The sequence below is a fragment of the Artibeus jamaicensis genome, unplaced genomic scaffold (assembly GCF_021234435.1).
Source record: "Artibeus jamaicensis isolate MK-2021 breed Jamaican fruit bat unplaced genomic scaffold, CSHL_Jam_final contig_196, whole genome shotgun sequence".
Lineage (NCBI taxonomy): Eukaryota > Metazoa > Chordata > Mammalia > Chiroptera > Phyllostomidae > Artibeus > Artibeus jamaicensis.
Window position 1 is genome coordinate 1,739,397 of NW_026521401.1, and position 15,281 is coordinate 1,754,677.

Consider the following 15,281-nt stretch of genomic DNA (forward strand, 5'->3'; position numbering starts at 1 on the left):
CCCAGATAATGTTCAATATAGCAGCCATTAGCTGCCTGTGGCCACTGGGCACTTGAACCATGGCCAGTCCAAACTGATATATGCCGTGAGTGTGAAACACACAATGGACTTCAAAAACATAGGAGGAAAAAAGAATATAAAAATCTCAATAATTTTCATATTGATATTAGGTTAATACTTTAGGTATATCAAGATAAATAAAATATACTATCACAATGAAACTAAAAAAAAACAATGAAACTCACCTGTTCCTTTTTACTTTTTTTGAAAATGTGACAACTAGAAGATTTTATGTTATATATGTAGCTCACACTTTGTGTCCATTGAATGGCACTGGTATAGATCATCTACAAGGACCTTTCTTTTTACAAATGAAGAAACTGAGACCACACAGAGAAGCAACTTGCCATGGTCACCACTAATAAAGAACAGTGCATCTTAAAAGTAGACAGACGGGAGAGGGCAACACTTAACACACGAAGCTGTGATACTCGTGGTGGAAGGCATCGCCACACCAGGACTACTTTCCAATTCTTCAGGACTCAGAACTATAAGCTCCAGATCACTCATGAGACTTCTGCCCTGTTCTGGGCACTCTACTTGATAGAGAATGTTAACCAGCTGGAGTGTGACCAGGAAGATGGGCAGACTTCAAACCATGCTGTTTGAAGAGTGGCTGAAAACTTGCAGGAAGTGGGAAGGACAGACCACCTATTTGGCCTAAGAAGGAATTTTCTGGCAGTTTTCACTGTTTGGGGAAAGGGCTACAGTGGGAGCAGTGAGAGCCCAGAACTGCAGGAGGACAGCCAGGGACACAGAGAAGATTCAAGGGGAAAAAGCATACAAAGTGATCAGAGGCCCTTGTCTTTGGGCCCCTGGGAGTGTCTGGGCCTCTGGAGGCAATTCTATGATTCAGAATACATTTTTCCTTGCATATAGGGATCTTTCGCTCTCTTTCCTGGGCAAGGAGAACCTGCCTCCTCTCTTCTCTTTGCCCTACAGTCTTCCTCCCAATAACAGAATGGAGAACTCTCCCACTGTGCCCTCACCCTGGCCCTGCCCTGGCCTCCAAGAGCCATGGTGCCCTCCTGTTCCCACAAACTGGGGGATCTCAGCCCTCCTGGCTGCTGTACAAGTAGCCTTAATGAGGTAGCACAAGAGGCTGCCTGGCTGCATCCGATCTCTTCCCTCCACCCCTGCCTCCTGCCACCCTTGCTCTGGACCATAAGGTCTCTCTGCTCCAGTGAATTGCAGTAATAAACACGATTGAACCCTTACTGCATCATGACCTGGCTGTGCCCCAGAGCACTTTATCAGCTGAAGGCAGACCCCAAGAATTCCCTACAGACATGTGCAGTCATCTGCAGGAGCACACACATACACAAACTTTTGCGATTACTGTTTATTGGGAACTTCCCGTGTACTGTGTGCTGGCAGTAATCTAGCACTCTAAATGAATTAGCTCCTGTGAGTAGGTACTGTTATTATTCCCCAACTTCAAGCCTTAACTAAGATCTATGGTCTGTGTCCATGATGGAGCAGGTAACAAGCTTGTTGCTTTTGCCTCTTGGCTTATTGCTCAGTGATGCCCCAATAACATCCATGAGAAGTCTTATTGTTCCCACTTTTTCAAATGATGGGATGGATGGAGGCTTCCAGAAGCAATTCTTCCCTCTTTAGGCCTGTACTACTGTGGTTGCAGGGGCCAGCCACCTCTCACTGTTTTCTACACAGTATACTTTGGGTAATGGAATTTGGCCATCAACAAAAAGCTGTGGCTTCTCTGTGGAGGCAGGGACTGCAGCTGTAGGGGTCCAGTCAGCATAGCAGGGGGTGGGGGGTTGTATGCACAAGGCTGAGTCCTGCCTGACAGATGCTAATAGCAGCCACAAAGGCAACACATTGCTCCAACAGGACATAGGAGGCGTTAATGCGACACAACTTCTTTGCTTCCCTGCAGTAAAATTCAATTAACAGCCAGGGAAATTTAATTTCTTTGTACAAAGAGAGGTGCCAGGGGAGATTCTCTGGGGACTTGGGAATAGAGAGTGGCTAGGCTGGAAGGTATCAGGGACACCCATGTGGGTGAGCTGACCCTTCAGGTGCGCAAGGTCCTGTGGGAAGTCCTGTTGTGAGTTGAGCCAGTTTTATAGTGCTAGTGGCAGCACTGGGGATATGAGGCCAGCACTCAGCATGGCCAAACTGGGGCAAACTTGGGTAGAGGCCAAAGGGGCTTCCTGATGACTTCCAGGGCCCTTCTCTGACACCCCAATGGCAGTGCTGGTGCCTCTCCTCTCTGGACACTGAGCATCCTTGGCATGGTGCGTGTTATACACAGTGATCTTGTTTCCCTTGCTGACTGTGAGATGCCTATTCAGGACTTAGCATATATTTTGGAAAGGAAGAAGGCTCCCAAGTTCTGGGTGCCTCTTCCAACAATGCCCTGGGTCAGCCTGTTCTGGCCCACACTTCACTCCAGGGCAGGGAGGAGCCTAGCTGGGCCTTTGGTGTTCAGGCTACTACCACCTTACAGCTCTGCAGAAATCCCAGGTTTTTGCCCCCTGGTTCTGATGGGGCCTGTGGGCAGGCACCAGGGAGAGGAGCAGATGTGGGCTGCCACGGAGTCAGCCCCCCCCTGCTCTGGGGTCCTCCTGAGAGAGCAAGCCAAAAGAGAGAGGAAATCAACTTCAGAAACAAGACAGTTGTTAGAATGTGATGTAACCGGTTCCCATCTGTGAAATTACTTGCAGGCTGGCCACTGTCACCCCTGAGTTCCTGCCCAGACCAGCTACTATTTACATTTTAATTTCATGTGAGAGGCTGATAGATTTTTAAAACACAGTAAGACAGCTCTGCTTCCTCACTCGCCCCAGTAACGATAGTCTTTCTGAGCAACTCCCAGGGTTGCAGATGGAGCCCCAGGGCCTTCCACCCTGCAGGTAGATATTGATTCTGCACCTGCTTGGCCCGTCCCTTGCTCTTCCAGCTTCCCCCTTCTCTGGGGTCCCACCTCAGAAGCTGGGCTGGGCGGGTCCTTACAGTTTTAAAAGCACTGAAACATCCTCTGTGAGGAGCTTCACTCTTGTTAAGGTGGTCTGGTGGCTATTAGCTCTACTATACCAATGAAGACACAGAGGCTCAGAGAGCCTTAGGGGTTTGTCTGAAGTCACACAGCTGGTGAGTGCCAGAAAGGAGCCAAAACGCCAAGTCCCCTGACTGACAATTCGCAGGTGTGCTTTCCTTTGGTTTTGGTCTAGCCTTCTTTTGCCTGCTTGATTTTTCTGCCATCCTTGGCTTTGTCCCAGCAGTGGGAAGCTGTGTGGGAATGACATAGCATGGATGAGTCCTGGAGGAAGTGCAGAGGGAGGCTGGAAGTGGGAGTAGGGCTGGAGAGGAGGGTAAGCCAGTTCAGGGCAGGCAGGGCTAGGGGAAGGAGTTGGGGGTGGTGATGAGTCAGACTTTCTCTGTCTTTGTCTCACTCTGTCTTCTCCACCTGGTGGTAGGAGCTCAGCTGGTGTTTCTGACAAGACCCCAAGTCCCCATGGAGGGGAGATTCAGTTATGAATACCCAAAGGAGAGAAGCAGTATGTGTGGGAAGGAGACTGTGGAAGAAATAAAACGAGAATACCACTGGCTGTTGGGAGAGGCCTGATAACGTAAAAAAGGAGTGGAGCGCTACATTCCAAAGGGAAGCCTGGGGCACATCTTTACCCAGTCAGGGGCCTGAGTATGTAGTAAGCATAGTTTACATTATTGAGAATTTACTATGTGCTGGTCTTACTCCTTACAGCAACCCTAATTTTATTCCCATTTTTCAAATGGGGAAACAGAGGCTCAGAGAAGTAAACTGCTCAAGGCTACACAGTAAATAGCAGAGCCAGGACTCATCCAGGGCATGTGTAGTTTTATCCACCACATGACACTGGTCAGAAAAGGGTAGTAGAGACAGGAGCAGGCACCAAGGAATGGGAGCACAAAGAGCTCAGCTTTTCTGAAGAGAAGTGCAGCCAAGTCTGGGGGGAAGAAGATCACTCTGGAAACTGGGAGACCAAGAGATTGGTCATCCTGCTCTTTTTGGTTGGTAGCTGGTGGGAGGAGTTTGAGGAGTCTCTTGGGTTTGGCTACACATACAAATCACCTGGGAAGCGTTTAAAGCAATCTTCTTGCACAGACCCCACCCCTAGGAGCTCTGATTTAATTGGCCCAGGGTGGGGCCTGGGCATCAGTATTCCTCAAGAGCATGTCTAGCCCAGGTGATTGTTACACAGGACCTGGGGGAAGAATCACAGGACTGGAGGACCCTTCTCTTCCACATTCATAGATGTCCTCTGGTCCTTCCTCTGCCTCTGTTGGGAATGACTTCAAAGCCACCAAGGTTGGAAGAAGGGCAGCAAAGTTCTGGTGTTCCTCACCATCCTCAAGGAAGGGTCTTCACTTTTCCAGAAAGTCCATGTGAGACGCTAACTAAAATTCTTCTGGGAGTCTCAGCTTTTTACTGAAAAGGATGTTCTTTTTGGCCTGGCTTAAATGCTTTTCTGGATGTCCTCCTCCTTGTTTCTGGGACAGGCTTTCTCAGGGACAGCAGGTGCCCTGAAGGCTCCCAAGAGCAAACTCACCTTGTAGGTGGAGAAGGGCTTCCCAGCTCAAAGGCCTTTATCTCCTTTTGTTTCAGAAAGGGTTACCCTGCTGCCCATTCAAGGTGAGGGCCCCCTCTGTCCTCACAAAGACCTCGTCTCTGCTCCTTGTTAACAAGATCCTGACAAAAACTGTAGCCCTATTTGTCAGTGTGAGATAAGCTGCCACAAAGGGTCATATGTTGGGTGTTCGGCCTGGGGAAGTGGGAGAATCTCTTTGGTTCAGTCCTGGCAGCAGTTACAGGCTTCCCCTGGGGAAGGGCTAGGGTGGAAGTGCCTTCTGGTGTTTGCTTTGTTTTCCCATCTTAAAGAGACAGGGCCATGGCGTTGTTAATTTGATTGCACCCGCTTTGGCTTCTTGTCTCTCCTGATTAGCCAAGCTCCACCTGAAGCATGAGATTAATTCAGATTGTGTGGAAGCAATCAGCCTCAGCTCTGAGAGATGGTGGGGTGGAACCTGGGAGCAGGGGGGCCCACAGCACGCTCACTGTCCACTACCTGTGCACATGGGGGCAGAACTGGCCAGAGGTATGTGTGTGTGATGGGGATTGGGGTGCTGATCCTGATGGGACCTTTGAGACATGGACTACAGCCTGTTTCTGCTGCATGGAGGTCCAAGTTGAGATGTTCAAACACGCCAGGCCTTGATTTTTCCAGCTATAAAGCATGATCAGTCAGTTCTTCTCTTGGCTGCTTGCAGCAGGGAATATTTTGCAGTGAGGTGAGGACCTAGTTCTCCCCCTGCCTTTGGTCTACTCTCCCCAGTAGAAAATGAGAGTAATAATTAAAATTCCTAACATTTATTGAATGTTTGTTATGTACCATGCACCCTGGTTAGTGCTTTATATGAATTAGCTCAATATATTCCCAACCCTAGGAGGTGGTAGTATTTTTATTCCTGTTTAGAGATGAGAGAATACTCAACTCTGAAATGACCCTCAATACCAGAATCCTTTCAGAAACAAAAATAAGACATAGCCATGTTTCTTTAATTACTAGGAAGGTACTTCTGGGACATTGTGCCAGGACTAGGATTAGTGAGCATTGCCTGCCAAGGACTCACAGGTGAAGAGCTGAGGCTTTGCAGGCCACCGCTCTCCACTGCAAAGACTCAGCACTGTTGCTGGAGAGCAGCTGAAGAGTGGACATGGCTGGGTTCCAACTATGCAGCCAGCTGGCCAGATTCGGCTCTCGTCCCAGTTTCCTGACTCCTTCCCTAGGGATCAGTGTACAGAAGAGGCTGGGTTTTTCGACTCTTGACCAAGATGGGATTTTTGTTTAGGAGACTGGTTGGATTCAGCCATGGGCATTGTAGGATGTTGGAAAGGAGAGCACTTCTGTTTGCATAATTCTGAGAAGCATGAAATTATGGATAATAAATCACTGGGCGTAGGGATTGTTATAGGTTGAATTGTAACTCCCCAGAGGATATGTCAATTCCTCACACCTGGTACCTGTGACTCTGACCTTTTTTGGAAATAGAGTCTTTTTTATTTAAGCAGATGTGATTTAAAATGTCTTACTGGAGAGTAGGATGGGCCCTTAATCCAATATGATTGGTGTCCTCGTAAGAGGAGGAGAAGAGATGCACACAAAGGAAAGACTGTGTGAGGACACACAGGGCGAATGCCATGTGAGGTGCAGACAAAGACCGCAATGATAGACCCACCGTCCAAGGCACGCCAAGAACTGCTGGCAGTCACCAGAGGAGGCAAGGAATCATGCCACCCCTGGGCCTGCTGAGAAATCATGGCCCTGCTGACACCTTGATTTCAGATTTCTGGCCTCCCAGAACTGTGAGAGAATGACTTTCTGTTCTTATAAGCCACCATAGGAAACTAATACAAAGTTCCAGTGGATGACAGGTTTTCTGAGCAGAGTGCCCAAGAGGGACAGGCCACAGCCTCTCCTCCATGGAACTGTAGGGTCTATCTAAGGTGGGAGGTCATATGAACTTTTCTTACCCTGCTCAGTGGGGGCTCACCCCCTTACCCTCCCAGCCCCATGGATAGGCTGGCAGTAGGCAAGCAAGTGCAGGAGCATGCAAGGGACACCCCCACAACACCTTCCACCCCAGTGCCTGGCCCAGGGATAGATACTCTGTGGGTACTCAGCAACCATTGAATAACAAATGAACAGTGGCAGGGCTGGACATGAGCATCATGGGTAGGCAAGAATGTTCTTCTGAATTTTAATTTTTCCAGGTCTCACATCTCTGGAGACCTAAGGGGCTCAGATGGAAGCCTGGTTGTTGGGAACCACTCTGCCTGGTTTCAGGAATTGTAACTGCCTCCCATGGCTAAGGATGAGTGAGTGACCTCTGGAATACGAGCCATAAAGAGACAAAGCTTGTCTCTGGTAGCAAACTCTGCTTCTGCTTCCTCCCCTGCCCCCAAAGCATGGTCAATTAGTCCATGACAGGTACGACTCCTCCGAGGAGGGGCAACCTAAGCCAGACACGATCACTTGGGAGGCCATCATGGAAGGACTCGGGGATCTGCAACAAAGAGGGAGTGATGGACCCTCACCCTCTGGCTATTCCAACATAGCCGGAGTCCCCATTTTCGTCTGGAGAAGTGCTTCCTGGCTCTAATCCACTTAAGCCTAAAAAACTATGATGGGGAAGGCGGTGCAGCCCTTTGTCAGCTAGAGTGCTATCTGGGGTGTCAGGCCTAGGAAAGAATATGTAAAGTCCTGTGAAACCTGCTTTGTTTAGAATGCTCTCATTTAAATGATAAGGGTCCAAGCAAGAAGTTTGTTCCTCAAAGTTTTGTGGCTCTTTAGCTATCTGACCCTGCTGAGAATAAGCCCTCATAGTTCTTTGAATGCTATCTGTTGTTTGATCCTTACCTGTATTCTTGTGCAAATGAACCCAATAAAAGCCCCTTGAGGAAGGGGCTCTTGGCCCTTCTCCTTTGAGGGATTGGCCACCTTTCCTCCCCAAGCAGATCAAGTCTTGATAGTTTCACTTTCATCTGTGGCGGACGGGGTCACTTTGCAGGCAAAGTTGCCCCCACACCTGATATCCTGGGTGGGCATCCTGACACTGAGCAGGGATGGCATGGGGCTTGGGCTTCTAAGGAAGTCTACATTTGGCCCACCAGTTTCGTTATTTCTGGCTTAGTACAGGACACCTGCAGCCACACAATGAAATGTGAGTGGGAGCCATAGGGTCATCTGGTTTGGTACACTGCTCTAGGTAGAAGTCCTGGCAGAATGTCAGGCAGTGTCAGCTGCCCTAGGGCACCCCCATTATGCCTCCTTTGATATAGCCAAAGCAAAATGCCATCTCTCTACTCCCACATACCCATTTCTACTGAGGATACCATCATAATTATCTCTTAGCCCCGAGCCCTTAATTCTCCCTGCTCCTTTTGTTCCATTCATCACCTGGGCTGGTACTTTCTTCACAATAACTCTTAGACTCCCCCTTTCTCTTTATTACTTGCTCAAGATCCTAGTATCATATCCAGACTTTGGTATCACTATTTTTATCCAACAATGCCCCCTAACCTGTGGCTGACACCCTCCCATCAGATGTTCTCACTGCCTCCCACACAGGCTTCCTATCCCAGTGCCTTTGCTCATGCTGTTCCTTTCACCTACATGCCCTTCTTTTTCCCTTTGCCTATCCAAACACTACCTGTTCTTTAAGACTCAACCCAAGTTCCACTCCTTTACAAATCTCTGTCTGCCTGTGCCCTTCCACATGGGATTTTTCCTTCTCTAACCCAACACTGCATGTGTAGTGCCAGACCTTTCAGCACACAATCTTGCCTTATTTCCTGAAGGTTAGTCACAGCTTCCTAACTAGTCTAAAAGTCCCTCGAGGAAAGAGATGGTGACTTAATGTTGCCTTTATTTCTCTAAGACCTTGACACCATGCTGGACACATTAGGCTACTCAGGACGTACATGTATATTGCTTGACTGATTCAATAATTCATTCTGCCCTTACCATTTATAGGGGCCCTTACCATTCAATCATAATTGGAGGAACCGTTCTGGGCTCCCCACTTAAGGCAGGGTCTGGAGACATTGCTTTAACCCTTTGCCTGCCTGTATTTTCTTAAAAAAAAAAGATTTTATTTATTTATTTTAGAGAGAGGGGAAGAGAGGGAAAAAGAGAGGGAGAGAAACATCAGCATGTAAGAGAAACATTGATCAGTTGCCTCTTACACGTCCCAAACTGGGGACCTGGCCCACAACCCAGGCACATGCCCTGACTGGGAATCGAACCAGAGACCTTTGGCTTTGTGGATGATGCTCAATCAACTGATCCACACTGGCCAGAGCCACCTGCCTGTATTTTCTTATATAGTAAGCTCAGTGATAACCCTGAGTCCTTGCGACTCGAAGTGTTCACCGGCAGCTTTTTCTTGGTTGGCATGTATGAATGTATGTAATTTTGTTTTTCATTGGATCAGCTGGAGCTGAATATGGGAAAAGCATTGAATGACACCTTAGAGTCCACATCCATCTAGAAGCATCTTTGTGCTCATGGTCATAGAGACTAATGGCAGGGGTGAGGGTGAAGTGGTGGTGACAGGCTTAATGCCTCTAAGAAGAAGATAAGGGCCCACATGAGACCCTCAGGACAGCCACTTTTAAACTGGGAATGGAAGTTGCATGGATACTGTTGGCCTTTTCAGATCAGTAGCATAGCCCATGTTTCTTTGGTTCAGACTTGTCTTTTTCTAGAAAACCCCGAAACACTAGAGGCTCTAGCTTCTGACAGGTGGGTGCTGGGTCTGCTAACACATTCCCTGCCAAGTCTCCATTGACACAGCAGAATGAGACCTACTTGCTGAGCTCTATGAATGCCTCTGGGGCTAAAAGAAAAGGAGAGAAGGGCTGTGACTTCTCAGAACAGAGGAGCAAAGTGAGTCTCAGGGAGTGACCCTAACTTATCCAGGATGTAGTATGGCCACTGGGATGAGAAATCAGGACTTCCATCTCCCTTTTCGTCAGGACCTTTCTGTTTCCTTTGGTCCTGCATGGGGCGGGAAGAGCGGGGACTGGCCCATGGCTGCAGACTATGTGGTGGTGGTTCAGTGGGGGCTGTGGGACAGAGCCTGGCTTGCTGACAGCATGTGTCCAGGCTCTCTGCTTGTTTCTGTTTGATGAAACAGGAGAACAAGTGCTTCTCCCTACTCTATGAAGTCTGAAAATAAAAAAGGCCAAAGAGGCAGCTGGATAACCACTTCATGGAAATCATAGCAATGGCTCATTACCTCTTCCCCTCCCCTCTCTTCTTCACCAAAGGCTGGTGGGGGCAGGCTCCAGGCTTGTAAAGGGGACCCCCAGTCTGGTGCAGACCAGGGTGGGGCTCTTTCAGCCCTCCTTGAGGCTAGAGAGGTGAGGCCAATCAATAACCATCACCCAAGTACAGACAGTGAGTAACTTGCCCCAAATTCCACAGCTGTGGCAGGGCCAGCATCAGCCCCCATACAGGGTGACCCAGAGCCCGGTCCCCCAGCCCTGCAGCCTGCCACTCTGCTTTCCTGTCTTCTCTACCCACTCTGTGTAGATCCAGCAGATGAACTATCCCACCCACCCCTCCCCCAGTCAAGGGGACTCATAAAGGCAGAGGTGTGTGCCAAGAGGGTAACCTGTGACCTCATATGTGATTGGACTAGACCTGCAAACTGGGGGTCAGTCAGCCTGTCTGTCTCCAGCAAGGCTGGTCAAAGTGGGCAGAGGCCTGTGCTGAGCAGGTGCCAAAGCCCGGAATTTTCATAAAGGAAAGGGTAGACTGGCCCAGCCTGCAAGGAGCTCCAGTCTGCTGAGGAGACAGGATCCATCACCAGGGAACACACCAGACGACTTTGAGCCTGGCTACTAGCTGCTAGGCCTCAGTTTCATCTGTATGCTGAGAAGGGCCTTATGAATACATGTGTAGACATCTGGATCCACATGTCCAGGCTCCATCTGTCTGCCCTGAAAAGTCACCCCTCAGATCTAGGAGTCATGCTGGTGGCAGGGCTCACCCTTGGGAAGACAGACTGGGGAAGAGGCCTTGGAAGGTCCTAAAAGTTGGCTTAGGGAATTAGGGCAGGAATTCCAGAGCATGGTCTAGAAAGGGAGTTGTGGGCTCTGGGCAGCCGTTTTCTTTGGCCATAGACTCCTTGATGTGTGGGAAAGATGGGGGCCGAGGAGGACAGAAGAGGCTAGAGCAGAAGTCCCGGTCACCAGGTTTAAAGGAGGTGCTGCTTCTGCCTGACAAGGAGGAGTTTCCTTTGGGCAAACTTGAAATCGGGTCCACCTCAGGTCAGAGGATACACAGTTGCCTTTCCTGACCACTGCACCAAGGACAACTGCTGGCAAGTGATCTGGTCTGACCAGATTACTGAAGGGGTTTCCTTCTGTTTGGGCAGGCTCCCTCTAGCCCCGCTGTCCTCACCAAACTCTGTTCTACTCCCTCCTGCCTTCCTGTGACTCTGCAGCTGGGTGCATGCTTGCAGAGGGCTCTTGGATATGGCTTTAACTGGCCCGACATTTTGTTAAACAAACAAATCAAAGCTCAGATCAAACAAAGAGCCCTTATGGCTCCAATTGGCCATGGGCTTTGCCTTGGCCCCATTACTAGAGTTTTCACCAAGCAGAGGGGAGTCTGGGGGATGTAACAGTACCTGTCTAGTCAGGTAATGTGCTACACAAGGGGGGCTTCCATCTCGAGAGGTACTGCCATGCAGGGGCAGCATCAAAGCATAGCCAGCCCCTCCTACCCCAGACTAAGCAGCCTGGCTTCATGCCTGCCTGAAATGAAGCATTCTCTTTGAAGATGTTTTTATTTTTTCCCCCGGTGTGTCAGCTGGAGGAGGAATGGCCTCCTCCTCCTTTTGTTCATTATCTGTCTTTTTTAAAAAATACATTTTAAAAAGGAAAATAAAAGGTAGTCCTGTGGATGTGGTGTTTTCTTGTCAATTACAATTATTTTCAACCAAGTTGTAGGAAGCAGTCTGTTGCCCTTGAAAGGGACCTTGGGATCAACTAGTCACTAGGTTCCAATCTAGGCCTCTTATTGTACAGATGAGGAAACTGAGGCCCAGAGAAAAGAAGGGATGGACATCACTGTGTAGCACGTCACTGAGCTGGAATGAGCATTCACTCTTTTGTCTCTTGTTATGTGCTCTTTCAACCAAACCATGAGTCCACAGATGTAAATTCAAATCTCACCCAGGACTCTATCACCCAATAATCTTGACCCAGCTGGCCATCCTCATAGGCAAGGTATGGGAAGAGCTTTATAAACTATCCAGTGCTGTCCTTGTGATGGTGGCAAGACTGGGCTGAATGCTCAGGCACTCATGGGTTTAGCCAACACCAACAGACTGGGGTCAGAAAGAAGGGGTCCAACGGGGCTTGGTTGGTTGCCAGCAAGGATGTGCAATGACTTTGGAAAACTACTTTCCTACTCTAACATCGTCTTAGCAATCTGGGGCCCTGATCAAAGGTTATACATGGAAATTCTCTAAGAACTGGCTCTGGAATCCCAACTCCCATCAGACCCTGGGGCTCCTGGAACTCTGGTTTGGTACCAGATATCAAGAGTCAATGTTCCGTGGAAAGACAGCATTTAGCTTCGAAAGCTCATAAGAACCTCACATTTATTCTCCCTGTCCACCTCCCCTTTACTCTCCTTTTGACACCACCTCACCGGATGACACTTGTGGCCTCTTCTAACTCCATGCCCTTGTCATGCTTCTTCCTCATCATGGGATAGAATGAACTTTGCCCCTATTGGTTCTTGTTAACAATCCTCCTCATCCTTCAAGTCCTACTTAGCAACTATTATATTTGTGGAGCTTTTTTTGACATTCTTTTATTGGCATCAAAGCTAAAACTGGTTACTCCATCTCTGGCTTTCTTTGAATCACCCTGTTTATAGCTTTTAAAGGGACTTGCTATTTTGTATTTTCAACTTGTTTGGGTATATGTCTATCTTCTCTTCAAGATTTTAAATTCTCTGAGAATAGTAACTTCATTTTACTCATCACTAAATTTGCAGCATCTAACACTAGTGATCACTGATTATTGACTATTTTGTACGAAGTACTATGTTAACTGCTGTAAATGCATGCTTCACTTAAATTTTACCAATGAATTAAAAACCCACATAGAGGAAGTTGGGGCTTACAGAGATTATTGACCAAGATCCCATAGCTATTAAGTGGCAGAGCTTGGATTTGAACCCAGGTCCTTCTGTTTGTAAAGTCCATGCTCTTAGCCATGGAGTTTTATAGACCTATTTAGTGAGTGTTCAGTAAGAATCTGTTAGTTATGGGAAACTGTGGCGGGGGGGTCAATGTATGGAAATGCCCCAACAGAGGTAAACCACAAATGTTTAATCTGACACTTAGATGCTTTTTACAATGTATGTCTCTTTGATATAATATTTACTTTCTTATTCCTACTTGGCCAAAGTGGGGACTAGCTCAGGTTGCCTTCTGAGAGTTCACAAAAGTGTGTAGTCTGACGAGATGGAGCTGTATTGGGTCGGCATTTTCCTGAGTGTGGTAGAAGCACTGAGGCAAGCCTTGAAACTGGCTTTGCAGATGGCAGGTCCTTCTGTGGCCACCTCTGCAAGTGGTGGTGTGGGGTGTCTGAGATGGACTAGGTATGGCTAGGAGTGGCTTTCCCTGGTAATCCCATTGGTGACTCACATGCCTGCGTCCTAAAGGTCCTTCCCTATGTCCTTACCTGTGCTCTTTCAATCAAAGTCAGAGTTTGGGAAATGGGGAAAACTGAGGGAAGAGGAAAGAAAGGAGAGGGCACAGCAGGGAGTGGGAGGATGTGCAAGGGGAGGAGATGAGGTGAATACCCTGGAGCAGGATGCCTGTGTCAAGGCAGAATGGAAGTTCATAGAGAAGATCAGGCTCACTCCTGCCCCATCCCATCCACCTTGTCACATTGTCATATGAGCACCTCCCAGTGGTCAGTAGCATTGTTCAGGCTGCTACAGAAGGGCAGTCAGGCCTTCCAATCCCAGTCAGAGTCCCTGGCCATGCTCAGCCATCCACATTGACTGTCCTCCGGCCTCAAAGCCCTGGCCCTGCCTTCTCTGCTCCTGGTGGAAGTGGGTGACCCAGAGGCCTATAGCATGCCTGAGCAGGTCACAGGGAAGGGGGAGAGACTAGAAGGGAAGGGGTGTTTGTGACAGAGAAAGGATGTGAGGAAAAGGCCATCTGAAGGAGCACATGTGTGTCACAGTTTGGAGCTAAGAGTGTGTGAGGGAGCAGAGGTGGCTCTGTGAGGGGTGGGCAGAGGATGAGGCTGGCAGTGCAGGGAGGCTATGTGAGGAAGTGTAGAGAGACACTGAGTGGACAGTGTATGGGGGAGGCAAGGGGAGTGGGAAATAGGACCCTGAGGTGTTTGTAAGAAGGAGCAGATGCAGGAAAAGAGTATGCATGTGCATTACTGTGGAAGAAAGCAAGGGAAAAAGGACAACAGAGCTGAAATTAGGACAAGGGGGAGGAAAAGAAGGAACAGGGTGCAGATCTACCCATAAGTGATAATTAGAGTGGTGTGAAATTCCCCTGGGAAGAAGGCAGGCCAGAGGTTAATGCTACTGTGAGTGTGTGTGTGCACATGTGTGCAAGTAATTGTACATGTTCACAGGCTTTTCTGCATTTACAAAATGTGCTTTCCCTAAATACCTCAGAGTGTTTCATAGATTCTGCCTGGGTTGGTAAGTGAGTACAGAACGGGAAAATTCAGGCCCAGAGAGTTCCCATGACATCAGGAATAGCTTAACATGACCTGGGTCTCCTCACATACAGCCTACCTCCAGATCATAGGGCTGCCTGACACCCATGTTCCCGTATCTCCACAGAGAAACCATGTACCATAAAGCCATGGCCACACCTGCTCAGTGGAATTCCCTAACTTGGAGAAGATAGTGAAGGCCCTCCACCCAAAAAGTCTGAGCATTTGGGCTTATCTCTCCTGCTGACAGTGGTTAATGCAAGGATTAACTACCAAGGATGGTTCCAGAAGTGTCTACTATTCCTCTTGCCTCACACAGGCAGAATCAGCAAAGCTCTCCCTGCCTGAGGGATGTAGATTGATTGCCTGGTTTTATTAAGGACAAAGTGCTTTTTGATAGTGTGAGGGAAGTAGCTCCCCAGGGCAGGGATTCCAGCTCCAAGCTCCCTGAGCATCGATCGCAGATCGACAGGGCTTCCTTTTCTGCTGCTGAGCTGAACACAGGGTTTGGCAAGTGATAAAGAAGCTATGATTGTTAAAGGAAGGAGATGCCGAGCAGCCCAACCCCAGGTACAGCCTTTCCTACATGTACCCTGGAGGGATTATCATGAAGAATAACAGAACTGGGACTAAATCTTTGCTGGCCTACTGGGTGCTAGATACCACAATGGTTGCCTTACCCATGTCATCTGATTTATTCTTGACACAAAACATAACAGGTAAGGCACTCTTATGATCCTCCTTTTAGATATCAGGAAGAAGTACAGAGAGGCCAAATATACTCATCAAGGCCACAGTAATGATCACATAGAGTCCAAATTCATACTGGGGTTGGTCAAACTCTAAAACTTAGGCTGTTACCCTCTATGTTACCCTTAGGTTCTATGCCCTCTGGTCCATTTCCTGACGTAGGGCTAGATGTACACTGTCCTTATGACAT

The 15,281-nt window shown here is 48.4% G+C and overlaps 1 protein-coding gene across 1 annotated transcript in view; it reads right to left on the reverse strand.

Annotated features, from left to right (window-relative positions):
• DSCAML1 (DS cell adhesion molecule like 1) overlaps positions 1-15,281 on the reverse strand; it is a 365,485-nt gene that overhangs the window by 58,680 nt on the left and 291,524 nt on the right. The gene's annotated exons all lie outside the window — the stretch shown is intronic.